The following is a 16228-nucleotide window of genomic DNA, read 5'->3' on the forward strand; positions in this document are numbered from 1 at the left end:
ACAACTACTTTTATCGTAATACTTTAACTACATTTTGCTGCGAATACTTTTACTTAAGTAGGATTTTTAATGATTTTTACTTGTAATGGAGTATTTTTTTTTATGTTGCTGTATTTGTACTTTTACATAAGTATCTGAATCTTCTTCCAGCACTGATTGTATCCGTGGTTGAGGTGAAAGGCCTGTGATTGTATACCAGTCGTCCCACCCAGGATTAGATAATCAGTCTGGGACCAAGCTGTGACCTCAGGCTGACGTCGCTCCGGCCCTGCCCATCCTGCGATGCACCGCCGCTGTCTGTCCTGCAGTCTCGCAGTGAGAAAACAATATTCCCACACGTTGAGGACTAGCAGCCCCACCAGCCCGGTTATCTACCAGCTACACATGTTTTATATCGAAAACAGACCAACTGCCGACCATCCGGAACAAGGTGAGTGTGTTTAATGATGATTTTAGTGGTGGTTTTTTTCGGTGTCAGAATCGGTGAAGAACCGACGGAGCAAAGCGGGAGAAAAAGGCTCCGCTCAGCAGCAGCATCGCGTCGGAGGCTGAAAAAATGATGCCTCGGTCGGTCATAACGGGAGAGACGCAGCCTCGGCTTTCAAACCCGTATTTTCCGCTCTTAACAGCCTTGTCGTCTCTTAACAGAATATTATTTTCGTGTAACGTTTAATTCAGAGATGATAATATTAAGAGGATATGTGTTGCTAGCTTGGTTGGTGGCGTTATGTGTTTTTATCGCAGTGGCACAAAGGCGGCGAAGCGTATAGGGAACCGTTTGACACATCTGCGGTGTTTCATCGCTCATTTATGGGTTAAAATTCAGTGGAGTCTGGATTAAAATACACAATTAGAGAATAAGAGACAGTTTTTGTTCCTTCATGACAAACTGAACGGTTTTATCGCTGACACATCCGCGGCCTGCACCCTTGTTATCACCATATTGATCCACATCTCTACAAACAGCCGTTATCAAGTTCATTAGAATGACGTATTAAGACTTCCGTCGAAATCCTACAGAATAAAAGCCTGGGATGAGCTGAGTGAGATTTGAAACTGTTGAGTTATTTGGTTTATTAAAGGGACATATCACCACGTTTAATGTGGATGTCCAATCAGTGTTGAAGGTAAATGTGGTCAACTGAAGCTATAAATTCCTCAGTGCGTGCTGTATTGACCGAGAAAGCTGAGTTTTCCTGCTCATGTAGCCGTGCCAGCAGTGCCTACATGTACCAGGATGCATTGCGCCGGTCATATCCTCTTGCCCTGCTAATGCAGCCGCAGCCTTGGCCTGTCTCTGCTGCATTTCTCCGGCCATATACTCAAGTAAATACCGAGTCAGCCAAAACGCTGTAAAACGTATCCTTGTCCAGAACATCCTCTGCACACATATCTTGGGATGCTGTTTGCGCCTTTTTAGAAATGTAGCTAGTTTTCAATATAGGTGAAGAGGAAGTTTGGTTTTTGAGCGGCATCTAGCGCACACCCCCTGGCTACCCAGACGCAGAGACTAGAAATCCAAGCTGAAATAACCGCAAGTTCTTCCTTGCTCCCAACTACACGTCAAATGATAGTGCTAGTGTCGACAGAACAACAGATTTTACTGCTAATGCCCCAGAGACACAGAGAACATTGGCAACAACTGCAGGTGATTTTCACACTATATCCCTAATTCGGATAGTTAGAGATATGGTTGAAAATCGGCGAAATGGCCCCTTAATGTTCTATTTTATAATATAAATAAGAATTAAAGGACCAGTGTGTAAGATTTAGTGGCATCTAGTGGTGAGGTTGCAACTTGTGAAAAATACAAAAGGCTCTCTTTAGAGCCAGTGTTTGGTTTTTTGTCCGTTCTGGGCTACTGTAGAAACATGGTAGCACAACATGGCGGGCTCCGTAGAAGAGGACCTGCTCAATATTAAGCTCCATGTCTGCCGAGTCCGTTCTGCTTTATGCTACTAAATTCTATACACTGCACCTTTAACATAATATTCAAAAAGAGTTAAAACATTGTCTGGAAATTAAATCAGTTATGAGTCTTTATTTATGCTTCCCTTTATGTGTCCCTTACAGCACATAGAGTGACATGCAAATGAAAATATGGCAGCCAAAAACTAATTTAAAAAAAGTCAAATTTAGGGCAAACAGTCGTAAAAGGGAGACCTACAACATAAACAGAAGCCAATTATATATCTGTTATTGCATATACTGTAAGAAATGCTGCAAAAAAATGAAGTCTCATTTACAAAACACCCATGAAATGCAATAATATCCATAGTATCTATACACAGCTACAAGTTTACTCTTACTTTACATTCTACTTTTAGGTTTGTGTATACTTTTTATAAAAATGTAATGATCTGATTATGTTAAGTATTTTGATTATTGTTGCGCAGTAAATCTACACTCCCAGCCTTTATTTTGACGGCAGACTGGTTGTACTTCCTGATATATCCTGGCTGGTTTATGCTGTCGATGTCTTGAGGTCCATTACATGCAATGTTGTGGGAATGCAGATTAGTTTACTGGCCTGCACGGCTTAATAACGTCATGTCTTGTTTTCTGCACTAACCAGTATGTTTTGCTGCTTGATTAATAAGTTAATAAGATATATATTATCACAATAATCATGCAAGTGAAGTAATCTTTCAGTCACCTTGTTATACGTTGTGTTTTGTGAGAGACTCGGAGGTGTTGTTACTGAATAACTGCAGTATTTGTCATATTTTTGCATACTTAAGATTTAAAGAACCCACAGTGGTTCAACATGTAGGTTAATCTGCTGGGTGGTCTACTTACCCCACTGCCTCTATGCTGCTAGAGAGACTTGATAGATAATCTCAGCAGGAGATAGTCCACTACATAGCTATCCTCCTGTTATGTAAACTCTTTTTTTTTTTTTCTTGCTCTCTGCTCTCCAGAAGATTCAGATTTGTTTACAGAATGATTTAGCATGTCCACATGTTGGCAGCCTGCATACTTGTGCAGTATATTTATTACAGTAGTTTTGCAGAAAGTCACTGCCTGCAGATATTGTAGCTTTTCCTATATGTTAATTGCATTACAAATGTTTAATGATTGAATAATTGTTTTTTTATGCAAGAATGCTAAGAATTTGCTAGTTGCAGCTTCGCAAAGTTGAGGATTTGTCATACATGATAGTAAACTGAATATCTTTAGATTTTTGACTGTTAGAGCAGCAACGATAAGCAGATTAATCGATCGCTAGCAACTATTTTGATAATTGAATGATCGTTGTAGTCATTTTTAAAGCAAAAATGCCAAACATTTGCTTCTCAAATGTGAAGATTTGCTGCTTTGTGAAGTGAATATCTTTGGGTTTTGGACTGTTCGTCAGACAAAACAAGAGATTTGAAGATATTATCATGGGCTGTTGGAAATTAAAGCAGCATTTTTCACTATTATCTGACATTTTAAAAGTTAAATAGAGAAAATAAGACAGATTAATTGATATAAATAACTGTTAATTGCAGCCCTACACTGGATAAAACGAGATCTTTGTCACAGTAGCTGTAACACCAGTACACTAGGACCAGTCGCAAGTTTTAGAAGAAATTATTTGGCGTGCAAAGCTCAGGCGGTTGGGAATAATTTAGAAAAGTAAGACAAACCGCACCCCTGAGAGAAATATGTTTCTGCCAAACTGACTGCAGTAGATTAGAGGGCCTGTTTAAGGGGAGAGTTTGTTAGACGACTGTGTAACTTTGTTTGGAGCTTGTTGAGTTGTGTGGATTCCTGAGTTAAGCCAATTTTGATTTAGCTATTTGTTTTTTTGTTCCAGTTTTGGAGACATGTGTACTTTTTGCTTCACAGTGAAAATTAATAACCCTCTTTAAGTCTCTGAGTCTGCCTCCTGTCATCTTCTTTACTACTGCGGTTAAGCCTCCCCACAGGAGCTAAACCAAGAAAAATGTTTGGTAAATGAGTGGAAGGAGACTTTTTTTTTTGGTAGTCAGAAAACTTTGTATGAAATCAAACATCCACGCTGCCCTAACCAAGCAGAAATGAACTGAACTCACTGATTAAAAGTCATCCTAGAGCTACACGTAAGGTCACGATATTACCCTAAAACAACACTAGAGACCCAAACTGTTTTTTTAAAAAAAACAGGATTCAAAGCTACAATGTTGTAGATTTGCAGTTATCAGATCAATATACCTGTCTTAAGGTAAACATAGATGTGTTTGTTTGTTTGGATTCCTCTTGGTTAGCTAATATCTCTGTCACTAAACCCAAAAGGTCAGTCTTGTTAAAGTGTCTAGATACTGAGTGGTAGTGCTGAAAGTTGCTGGTAGATCAGTAACAGTCACTCTCTCTTGCGCACTACCATGACTTTGTATAAGGGCTACAAGTAAGATTTATTTTTGATTAATTTATTAACCACTTAGTTTAGAAAACAAAGATTTGCTTCTTTTATCCAACCGACACTCCAAAACCCAAATATATTTAATTAACAGTGATATAAAGCAGCGGCACAACCTCACATTTGGCAAGCTGGAAGAAGAGATTGTTTGGCATTTGTGATTGATAAATTACTTAAATGTTTACTCAGTAATTAAAGTTTATTGCTGTTGATTGACTAATCATTTCAGTGCTACTTATTACATTAATTATTAGCTTTAAATCATAGTGAAAGTCATTTACAGCAGTAGTTTAAGAGACCGATGCTGAAATCTGTCCACATCACACAGCAACTGACTCGGTGTGTCAGGCGACGTGTCTGCTCTCCGTGTTCAGCTGCTCTTCCAGATCTGGGAATGTGTCTCTTCATGTTATGCAACTGGAGTGCCTGCAGAGTCCGGATGCGCATAGTTTCTCTATGTGTTTGTATGTGTGTTTGTGTTTGATATGTGTGAATGTGTACTTAGATTTAATCTGTCATGTGAGTATCTCAGATTTGTAATGGCACTGTATGCAGTTATCCATGCAGGTCCTATTATGTGTTATCTAGTTTCCCTAAATAGAGTTTTTCAACATTCTGTTATCTGCAGCTGCACTCAATGGAAAAAAAAAGAAAAAAAAAAGGTGTTGGCTTGTTTTGGAGGCTGTCCAATGTTGAAGGATAACATTTCAACAGCATTATTATTCTCAGAACTTTTTCAAGGTGTGCCAACATCCCAAAAGCATTTATTCTCTGAACTCTCTATTATTGAGATACTATAAAAAAACACGCAAGTCATACCAGTTGTGCTTGGACGATCCAGCTCCCGTTGAGACTTCAGTGTCCACGAAATTAAAATGATTGAAATTAAAAATATGATTTCAGAGGGAGACTGAAATGACCCATGTATATTAATGTAAGTTGATGTTAATTGCAGCCATAAATTCCCCTTAAATCCATCGTAGCTGATGGTTCAGCGCCTCCTCCTCTAACTTCTAACCGCTTCCGTGGCTGCACTTTAATTCCTCCTGCTGTTTAAAGTCATTACAACAGTGCAGAACATTATTAGTCTGCATTGGTTTATCGTGGAAAGACTGGCTTTTTATTTGGAAGTGCAGTGTATTCAAAAGAGTTTTTAAACCTACAAACCAGACAGTGCTCAAAAACTCTTTAACCTCATGTTAGCTCTCCCTGTAAATAAAAAAGCCATAGAAATGAGTCATAGGACAGTGTGTCTTCACAGCCAGCTGAACCCACATGTAGCTTCTGCAGGCATTTGGTGGTGTGACCTTTAGATGAACCACTTTGGGTTTATGGAAGTATTGCCAAGGTTTCACGATGAATAAGGATCCTTTTGAAACTTTCTTATACTTTTTAGGGTGAGAGAATTACATTTGTGTGTGTGTGGTGGAACGTAAGTACATTTAAACTAATTAAGTACAATTTTGAGGTACTTGTACTCCACTTGGGTATTCCACTTTACTTTATGCTAACTCCACTACATCTCAGAGGGAAATATTGTACTTTTTACTCCACTACATGTACCACGTTATAGGTATTATGCAGATTTTAAAGGGGTTATTCTGCACATTTCCAGGTCTATATTTATCTTCTGGGGCTCTACTGGAATACCTTTGCATATTTTACAGTTATAATAACTCCTTATATAATTGATACTGGCCCTTTATGCAGCCCCTCGGTTCAGCCTCTGTCTGAAACAGGCCGTTTTAGCTCCTGTCTCTTTAAGACCCCCCCTCTTGATGAGTCCACTCTCTTCTCAGAGGAATCTGGAGGCTATGTAAACAAACAATAGTTGTTTCTTTTTCACATACATACATCCCTACAATGTTCGGGCCTGAATCCGATCCGAAATATACCGAGTGGACAACGTGAACAACCTTAACGGCTACAGAACAGACGGCCATTTGTGGGCACGCGCAAACAATCTGATATCCTCACAAGGAGGAAGTAGAGGTATCTTTGCAAATGAAGCGTTCAGAGCAGGCTGAAGCCCTGGATTTTGACTTGAAGGTGGCATTTTTACATATGTTCACACATTCAAAATCAAATTAATGCATCAGTAAGAACAGTGATCCAATAATATATATGAAAATGTAATACTCTGTTTCTTACATTGTGGTATTGAGTACATTGAGTCAAAATGTAAGGACATGGATATAATTTGTGTTCCTGGAAGGAAAATAATTATATGGATGGTGGATGTGCAGCTGCATTTTTCAAGACTTTTGAATCACATACACAAACACACACACACACACACACACACACAAGCACACACAGCTTTTACCCTCTAGCTTGTTATGGTAGTTCAGTTCCTTTCATGGCTCTCGGCCTGCAATGCTTCACTGGTTTAAAGGCACTCAGATGACTGTTTGGGAGAGCTGTGTGCGTGTGTGTGTCTGAATATGTGTTTATTACAGGAATAGATGAATGTCACCCCGGCCTGCTCTGTATTCCATGCTCATTTGTCTGACTGTGAAAGAGCACCGAGGGCTGCTGGAACACTATCAATATACCGTGGACATTTTCATTGTGCTGTTGCGTGGAAGTGAACAACAGTCTATGACGACTGGTAGCTCAGCTGCTGAATCAGGGTGGAGATACGTAGGGGCAGAGAGGCAATAACTTCCTCCGACAACTACCACAAATACAAGTTCAATACAAATTTCAATATGTAAATTTAAATAATAATGAATAAGAATATAAATCCTTAAAGAATGCATCGCTGGTTCCTCATAATTTGCCTCCACAGACTCTGATTCTTTGGTGTCTTTGTAGTTCCAGAGTTTATTGGCAAAAACATTGAGCTCGATGAAGAGGTTAATACTGCTCCTTAGACTCAGCCGATGATAGAGCTTTCCTTTCCTACTGCAGACATTCTGACTTTGAATCACATCATTTGATTATTGCTTGATTGTTAACTGTAAAAGTAAATTCTCTGGTTTCAGGTGTTCATGCTGTTTTGTAAATTGAGCATCTTTAGGTTTTGGACTCTTGGTTGGACAAATTTGATGATGTCATCTCGGTTGACGGGCATTTTAAACTATTTTCTGACATTTTATAGATTAAATTAGGGCTGCGACTAACGATGATTTTCATTATTGATTAATCCGCCTGTTATTTTCTTGATTGAATGACAAAGAATGCCCTTATAATTTCCCAGAGTTGAAAGTGACGTCTTCATATGTCCTGTTTTAGTTCGATCAACAGCCCAAAACCCAAAGAAAATCAAATTACCATCATGTTCAACAAAGAAAAGCATTACATCATCACTTTTGAGAAGCTAAAACCAGCAAATATTTGCCATTTTTATAATAGTTGCCAATTAATTTTCTGTCATTTACTTGTATTTATCTGCTATATCTAGATACATATCTGTTATGGAAAATATCCTTATTAAAATCATGATATCACACAGTCCTACATTCTCATACTCAAAGATAAATTAGTCTCAATAACAGCGATTGATTGATAGAGCAAATGATGCCTCAGTTTCAGAGAAGGAATTACTGTATAGTCCACACACTACAGTAAACACAACAGTCTGACTCACTGTACATGCGGCAGAGTCGACACAAGCTAATATACAATGTGAGAGGCAGAATGACAACTGTAGTATAAGTTGATGAAACTTGTATCCATAATGTTCCCCTAAAATCTTACGGGTTTTTTCTTTTGCAAAATTGAAAAGATGAGCTGATGGTTGTGATTTCTGCTGCTGCCTCCTACGCTAAAAGCGTAATTGTGTTTTTGTGGGGTGATCTGGGTGAAACCATCTGCAGTCCATCTTGGTTGGATATTAGTCTGTGCGGCAATATGGGAGAAGAGAGAAGAGAGAGATGAAGGAAGGAGGGAGGGAGGGAGGGAGGAAGATGATAAGGGAGGCAGAAGTGGGTAAAGTAAAGACGTATTACACTGCAGTGCACACACACAGTGGATGAAAGAGAAGCAGAGAGAGATAGAGAGAAAGTAGGGGAGCAGGGATTTAGTGAAGCTGAGTGGGGGGTGGGGGGGGATAGGGGATGGGGGAGAAGAGGGTAAAGTATGATGGATCGAAAGGAGGCAAGAAATAGAGTGCTTGGAGCTGGACCAGAGAAAGAGAAGAGTGACAGAGACGGCACAGAGTGAGAGACGTGATGGCTGACAGAGAAGAGATCTGCAGCTTTTACAAATGAGATATTCTAGCCTCATGATGTTTATGTTGGTGTCTTAACATAGCCTGTGTATTTGTGTTAAAGTAAGTTTAGAAGCCTGTACGTCAGTGTGTTAATCATACCTAATTAATCCCTCTGGGGAGATTTCTTCTAAACTAACGTGCTTCAAGGCATTGGGAAAAGAATAACACCACTCTATTTTTTTTGGTTAATCTTAGGCAGTCAGTAAAACTAAACATAATGTATAAATCTTACAAATCCAAAGCAAAAGTAATGTGAAAACAGAAGTGAGTCAAATCATTTCAAAATGAAGTAACGCTGATACTGCCGAGGCCACAGCCACTTAAAAGCAGGGTTTACAATGGGATACTATTACAGCAGAGCTCAAATGCATAATGGACTAAAAGGAAAAGTGATCTTTCATTACAAAACAAAAGTTGAACAATTTCCTCTGTAGTTTGACACATTTCTTTCAACTTCTTAGTGTCATACAACTCTTCCAGATTGCACTGGATAATGTCAAAATACATCATCAGTAATCTTATAACATCACTGCTTGCCGTAGTTCTTGAGAATTTTACATTTTGGGAATTTTTAACTCAACACTCAACTTTAAAATCACTTTTAAAACAACAGTTTTAATCTGTTTGTGTCTTTTTATTGTAACTGTTTTGAAAACTGCCATATAAATAAAGTATATTAGTATTAGTTTATTATAAATAAATATTCATTTAGCATTCTGTTGTTGACCATCAGTGTTCATGCCTATTAGCTTTTACATTTCATTTGGCAAAGTAGAATTTCGTGACTGAAACCAGCCTATGTTTTAAAATTTGAATTCACACAATTTTGGTCCATAAGATGACACAGAAAACACACTGAAATCGATACCATACAGACAATTGTCAACAGTCAGTTTCTTGCTATTGCAGAATACCGAAGTTATCATGTATGCAGAAGACACTGTGTAATTTTTTAAATAAAGATAATCTGTTGCAAATATCCTTAAGCAGTCAGCTTCTGCCTGCCTCTTTCCTCCTGCTGTGTGATATGTCAGCTAACACTAATACCTGTCAGTAGTGGCAGCATGTTACTCGACTGTTATGCAAGCGTCTGTAAGCTCTTCAAGTTCAGAAAGAGAAACAGCCTAGGAGGGAAACTGTCGTTAAGCCTTTGGGGAAGCTTGGATCAAGGTCATGTTCCCATCTTTAGCTCGCTTGACAACACACAGATAGTTGAAGAGATTGACGTGTTCATTGTTAGTGCTCGTGTGTAAGTGTATATCTCATGTACATATGTGTTACTCTCAAAACATGAACCACATTTCCTTTAAAACTCACTTCTGTCTGTCTTGTGGGATTTGTCTTTGGCTTCATAAAGTTCTCAGAAACTTTACGAGAAAAAGGGGAATATGCCTCTGCTCAGTTTGCTCTGGAAGAAAAGCAACCTTGTTTTGCCATTGTGCCATAAGGCAATCAGTATATCTGGCATATCCTGATGTAAAATGCACTATAGAGGTCAGTGGAGGTTTCCGATAAATTATGTAATTCCACTAATGACTCACCATCAGTGTGGTAATTTATTGATGTTGATGATGAAACAGTTTCCCCTCCATCTTCAGGGATCTATGAGCTGTGAAGGAGGCAAAGGAATGAGAGCATTTTTTCCTACCGGGATCAATAAGGCTTCACATTTCGCTTTATCAAGTAGTACATGGAAATCAGTTCACACCAGCATATTCTATTCAGTGCCACCTGTTTTTGTTTTTCAACTTCAACACTTTTCCATCAGCTCAAAATATCACAGTAAATAAGGAAATCAAATTTAATAGCAGAGTGAAAAGGACTAGAAGGTTAAATTGCTGGTGATTTTCTTTGTCTCAAAGCAGATAGGAAACGAAAGTGGAGGCTTTGAAACTTCTACAGGATGCTAAGGTTGAAAGACATTTGTTCTGATTATAGCTAACTCATGAGTCAGTCTGTATCTGGTAGATTTATGGCTTCCTTATTGGTTTTATCAGGGTTCCTTATGGGCCAACTGGGCATGTGTCTGCTCCATCCAACACATTTCTAGCATATAACAGCGTATATGATATATGAAATATCTCAAGAACTATTGGATGGATTGCCATGAAATTCGACACAGACATTTATACTCCCCAGACAATGTATTCTAATGACTTTTATGATTCTTGGTCACAGGATAACTCGTGATATGATACCTCTAAAACAAATGACTGAATGCCTTTTAACCTCAGCTGTACTTTCAGATTAGTGCAAACATTTTTATTTTTGTGCAAAAAGCTTGACAACGTGCGGCTTAATTTTGTTTTCTAGCAGAATGTCGAATTCAATGGTAGTATTTTTTAAGCAAAAATGTCAAACATTTGCTGGTTGCAGCTTCTCAAATGTGAGGATTTTAAGCTTTTCTCTGTCATACGTGATGGTAATCTGAATATTTTGGATTTTGGACTGTTGATCAGACAAAACAAGACATTAGAAGATAAACAACTTAAAACAGGCAATGAATTTTGCTTGTAAAAGCTGAAAGCTGAAATATAAAACTGGCAGAATTGGAAGGTGAACAGCATTACCTAGAAACTTAAGAGTTAAAATACATTGTTAGAAAAGCTGGAAGGTAAACGTTAAAATGTTCAAAGCTGGAAGTTAAAATAAATTGGCTGAAAGGAAGAAATTATTTGTATTAACATCACACAGATGAACTGAATCGCTAAACACTTTGAAGCTGCAAAGCATTGCTGAAAATGCAGAAATGTCAAATGAGTTGCTAGGATCGGAAGCTGAACTGCATCATCTAAGGAAGCTATGAGCTGAAATGCATTGCTAAAACGCTGAAAGCCAAACTGTAAAACTGTCAATGTTTTCACTTCTATTGTAATAAATTGTTGAAAAAAAAGCTTAATATTTTAAAAAAGTAGAAAATGTAGAAAAAGTTCAATAGAAGCATGAATATCCCACCAAACAACTTCTTATAACTCAAAAACAGTCACATTGGAAAAAATACTTTCAGCTCAAGCGACCCGAGATTTCAGCGGTGATAGTGATATACGATATGTGTCCGTAAGATTTCAAATAAAGGAGCTGTGACAGTTTATATATCGACATCATCTCCGTTTTCGATAAGGAGATTCAGAGTTCAGATAACATGGGAGTAAACTGTCGTTTGGTTGATTTATTCAAAAACTGTGAGTCCTGCACTTGTTTCTGACATTTTATAGACAAAAAGATTAATTGAACAAAAAATTGTGTTGTTTTAAAATAAGAATTACAAGTGTAACAATTAGTTGATTAATAGATTTGTGAAATAGTCGGCAACTCTTTGGATAATCAGATAATATTTTGAGGATTTACTGCTTTTATCTGTTTTTATATTATTGTAAATTCAGTATCTTTTAGACAAAATAATACATTTGAATAAGTCGCTTTGGACTCAGAGAAAAATTGGAAATTGGTTGTTTTTTCACTACTCTTTGACATTTCATAAACTAAAAGATTAATCGACGATGAAAATAAACGTCAGTTGCAGCTCTAAGAAGTAATGCTAGAAAACAGAAATGTTTAGAAAGGGTTGAGTCTTCAAATTGACCATTACCTTTTTAAATTGTGTATATTAACCTGCAGTTGTGTCTTACATAAAACTTTCCAACACTTGGCTGCTGTTGGTGGGAAATTTCCACCCTGAATACATGGCTCAGAGTAGTGTGACATTAGGTCATTTCCTGGTTGCTTTCACTTTTTCTCCCCGACTTTTCTATGTAGATTTTAACATACTGTGTGTCTTCCTGGCTAGACAAAGAATTACTGCTTAACAAATTGTGTTTTGTTGAGGCAGCGACGTGAGACAACTTTAAAAACTCCACGCGAAACTTCGAGATGGTTCATTTTCAACATTCCTTCTTTTTAGCTCGTCCACTCTTTTTGTTTAGCTTCATTCGACGCTGCTGTGAGATGGTGAATGTGTGCAACAAACAAAAGCTCTTTTATTCGGTTAACCACACACACACACACACACACACACACACACACACACACACACACACCCAGAGCACTGAGCCTGTAACTCAACAACCAGACAGCTAAGACAGGAGAGAGACAGAGGCTGTCTGAACAGAGGATACATGAAAAAATGAGTTTGCAGTGACAGTGCAGTTTGTTTTTCTGAGAATCAGCAGCAGCCTGGAAATGTCTGTAATCTTTAGCTGGTGTTGTTTAACCAACCTGCTCACCAGGTAACCAAATTAAGTCCAACTTTTTAATGAAGGCTGCAGGATATTTCATAGTATTCAAATATGTTTAACTATTCTATTAAAAAGATGCGTTTTACAAACATTGTACAATGTAAAAATGCTGCACAAATGCTGTTCAGAGCATCATATTACTGTAAATAAAACAAGAATAGCAACAAGAACGCCGGACAGCACTCAAGGAGAGGACATTCCCATTAATAGCTGCACAATGTTCAAAATATGTTACCTTTTTTTTTGCAGGTTAAAAAGCATCCAGATATTGAGTTTAAAACTTAACTGAATTTCGTTGAAAACTGAAAGTTTGTTGGACGTCTGGTTTGCCTATAACTGTCGTTTCAATAGCATTAGATCACAATATTTAAATGTGAAACAGCTTCTAACTATATGTTGTAATATAGATTGTAAAATATTAATGAAACAAACAAATAAAAGACTTTTAAACCAAATTTTAGCTCAGTTTTAACCTACACGCTTAATTGCCGTTTGACCTGCAAATTAGCTAAACCATGCATGCAGTAATCTGAGGTACTTGAAGTTTAAAGTTTTACAATTTTTTTTTTTTAGTCTCACCAACATCTTCATTATATTTCTGAGGTTGAAGAACGTCGATGTTATTGATGACATAGTTGAAAGTATTTCAGCACCAATATTTTCATCTTGGTCTTTGCTCAATTTTCATTTTATTTTTTACCCTAAGGGTCATCATTTTGCCATTGCGTACTTAAAAACTGACAGGTTTAATATGACCTTCAGTTCTTCACCCCTCCCATCCTCCTGAGTGACATAAAACATTTTTTAAAATTGAGTTAAATGAGTGAACCATCAAAAGGAGCTCTAACAGACTGTGAAATAGAGGGATAATACTGTACCATTATGTGAAATATTGGTTGCTTGAAGTTTCAATCAATGGTGACTTTTCCCCAGAAGAGAATGAGAGTTATGATGGTAGAAATCTCAGCTCCTGAGCAAACATTTGTTTAGTCTTAGTTTTAGAAAAAAAGTATGGTCAGAAAGTTTGTTTTCTACCCTTATTATATTGTTTAAACATTCAGATTTGAAGACAGCATTCGATAAACATCCAGCTGTGAGTGTGGATCTGTCATCGTTAGTGCGATCTCCCTGTGGCGGTGTCGTCTGTCTCTGCCTGGTGAGGGTGCGCCTTCCCTCGGATGCCCCCCTCCCAGTCTCAGTATTATTCCTGGAAGTGCAGCCCTGATGATATAAGAGGGAGGATGTCCTTTGTTACAGCTTCTTTTTCCTTTTCCTCATTGTTTGAATGCTTCATAAATAGTATTAGTAATTTCCCACCCTGCTCTCCAAAACGATGAAACATAGTAATGTGGGTTTTACCAAAATCAAAGCTAATTTGCTTTTACTTGAACCCTCAATGGATCCTTAATTATTTGTGGTTGTTCTGTTTGAATGTACAGATTAAGCTGAACAAGCGTAGGATACATGTGTCTTTATGTACCTGTATATATGTTTTAGGAACACATATTTTCACATTTTGCCAAAATATTTGCTTCCAACTAACCTAAATGGCTAGTTGGACCATTTTAAATAAATCACCCGTCAGTCTGTGGTTTCCAGATGAGACCTTTCTGGTTAGTGTCCCGTCACAGTGGCTGGTTGTTTCTACAAGCTAACCAGCAGCCTCACAGCCAATGTTTTCTATCATTTAGCTGATTCTTGTTGGTTTGCCGTCCTGAATAATATGTATGAGTAATAAATTACTCATAGTTTTTTTCCAGCTGAGAGTGAATATAACTCATGTTCAAGCATAATATTGTAGATTACCCAACTTTCTCAATACAAACTATACCTTTAAATGGCCATATCTCATAAAAGTAATGAACTTAATAATATGTTATGTGTTATATTTGAAGAGCATGTTGAGGTTAATTACAATTATTTGCATTGTATCTATAAGGATAAAAATTCTGTAATTCTCCAAATCTGTACGACAGATAGGCTATTGCTTATGGACGATAACAATCTGAAAAATGTCAACACCATTGGTTTTAGCCAGCGTTTTCAGGTGCATCAAATCCAGAAAAAAAGTATTCAAAAATAGTATGAATATGAGAAGCTTAGAGCTTATTTGGTAAGCCAAAAAACTTTTATTGTTTTTGTGGACTTCTTTCTTTGTTCTAGTATACGTATTTTCTGTCGGTTGAACAGTATGCTATGCTAGTTATTAGTGATTGGCATATGTGTTTACTGGTTATTCTTGTCTTTTTTTGTATTTATATCTGCAAGTTTGTGCTTATACATATAAGTAAAAACTTATAAAATCTTAGCTTAAAGCTCACAAGCACACATTTTTACTTATTTAATGCATTGCAGGTTTATTTTTGCATCTTGCTCTTTGTGCAAAATAGATGAATTTACCTTAAAAAAAGATAAATAAAGGTATAATGATCCTGGTCTGATTATAGACTTAAGATAAGTCAAAGCTATGAAAATGAAGAGTGAGACAGTCTAAGAAATAATAAGAGCCAGTTCTGCCTGCTTAATATCTGTACTGGATCCGAATAATTTAGGTCAAAACGTGCGTAGAGTGTCTGTGTATTATATACGTACAAACTAACACGAATGCAATCTATAGTCCTCAAGCATTTGTATGTGTCTCCTCTTTCATCTTGTTGTTGTCACCCTACTGGTTGCCATGGATACTTCACTATTCTCCCCGGATTCTTTTAGTGGTTGTTGTCTCATACTGTAATGTCTCTCTCTCGCAGCACCGCTCCTCCTCATTGGCCGGTGTTGTAGCTAGGGTTTCTGATGTTGCGTGGGAAATGAAATTTGATTGGCCGGACCCAGCCTCTTTGTTCTAGTTAACCCGTTATCTGATCTCATCTGCTGTAATCTGGTAAAAACACAGAGCTCAGCGGTGTTATTGTTGGCTCAAAGAGACCAGCAGGACCTTTTTTTTTTTTTTTTTTTAAAGAACTATTTGTGTCTTAGAAGCTTGACCTACTCTGTATTATGCTCTTTGTTTTGTAAGAACTGAGCAATATAATTTCCCAACTTTTCTCTACTGAGCACACTTATTTCTCAGATATGTTTCTGATACATTTCTATCAGTGCATGTTTTAGTATGAAAAAGCTCTTTTGTCGAGCTGTGTGTTAGGAAAGATGGTTCCTCTGGCTGTGGTGTGTGGCAGGAAGCATAATAGCAAGTCTATTCAATGGTCCCTTTCACAAGTTTCTCTGTTTCTGTTTGTGTTTCTGTGTGTGCTTGGAATACTGGAATAGTCTGGCAGCCCGTATACATCTGCCCTCTGTGCCACTCTTACAAAGGACAGCACAGTGTCCCAACAGTTACACAATGCTATAGAGCGGCTGTCATGGATGTTTTAATGATCATACAGAAGAGCTTGT

General features: G+C 37.6%; 1 protein-coding gene across 2 annotated transcripts in view; it reads left to right on the top strand.

Annotated features, from left to right (window-relative positions):
- The first annotated feature begins 262 nt into the window (after nucleotides 1–262).
- The window catches only part of rusc2 (RUN and SH3 domain containing 2), a 44077-nt gene continuing 28111 nt past the window's right edge, over nucleotides 263–16228 (top strand). The window contains exon 1 of one of the 2 annotated variants that reach the window (XM_044332007.1): nucleotides 263–430. The gene's annotated coding sequence lies outside the window, so the exon portion shown is untranslated. The remainder of the gene's footprint in view (nucleotides 431–16228) is intronic. The other variant, XM_044332015.1, reaches the window with a different exon arrangement.

Source organism: Thunnus albacares, chromosome 2, assembly GCF_914725855.1.
Source record: "Thunnus albacares chromosome 2, fThuAlb1.1, whole genome shotgun sequence".
NCBI lineage: Eukaryota > Metazoa > Chordata > Actinopteri > Scombriformes > Scombridae > Thunnus > Thunnus albacares.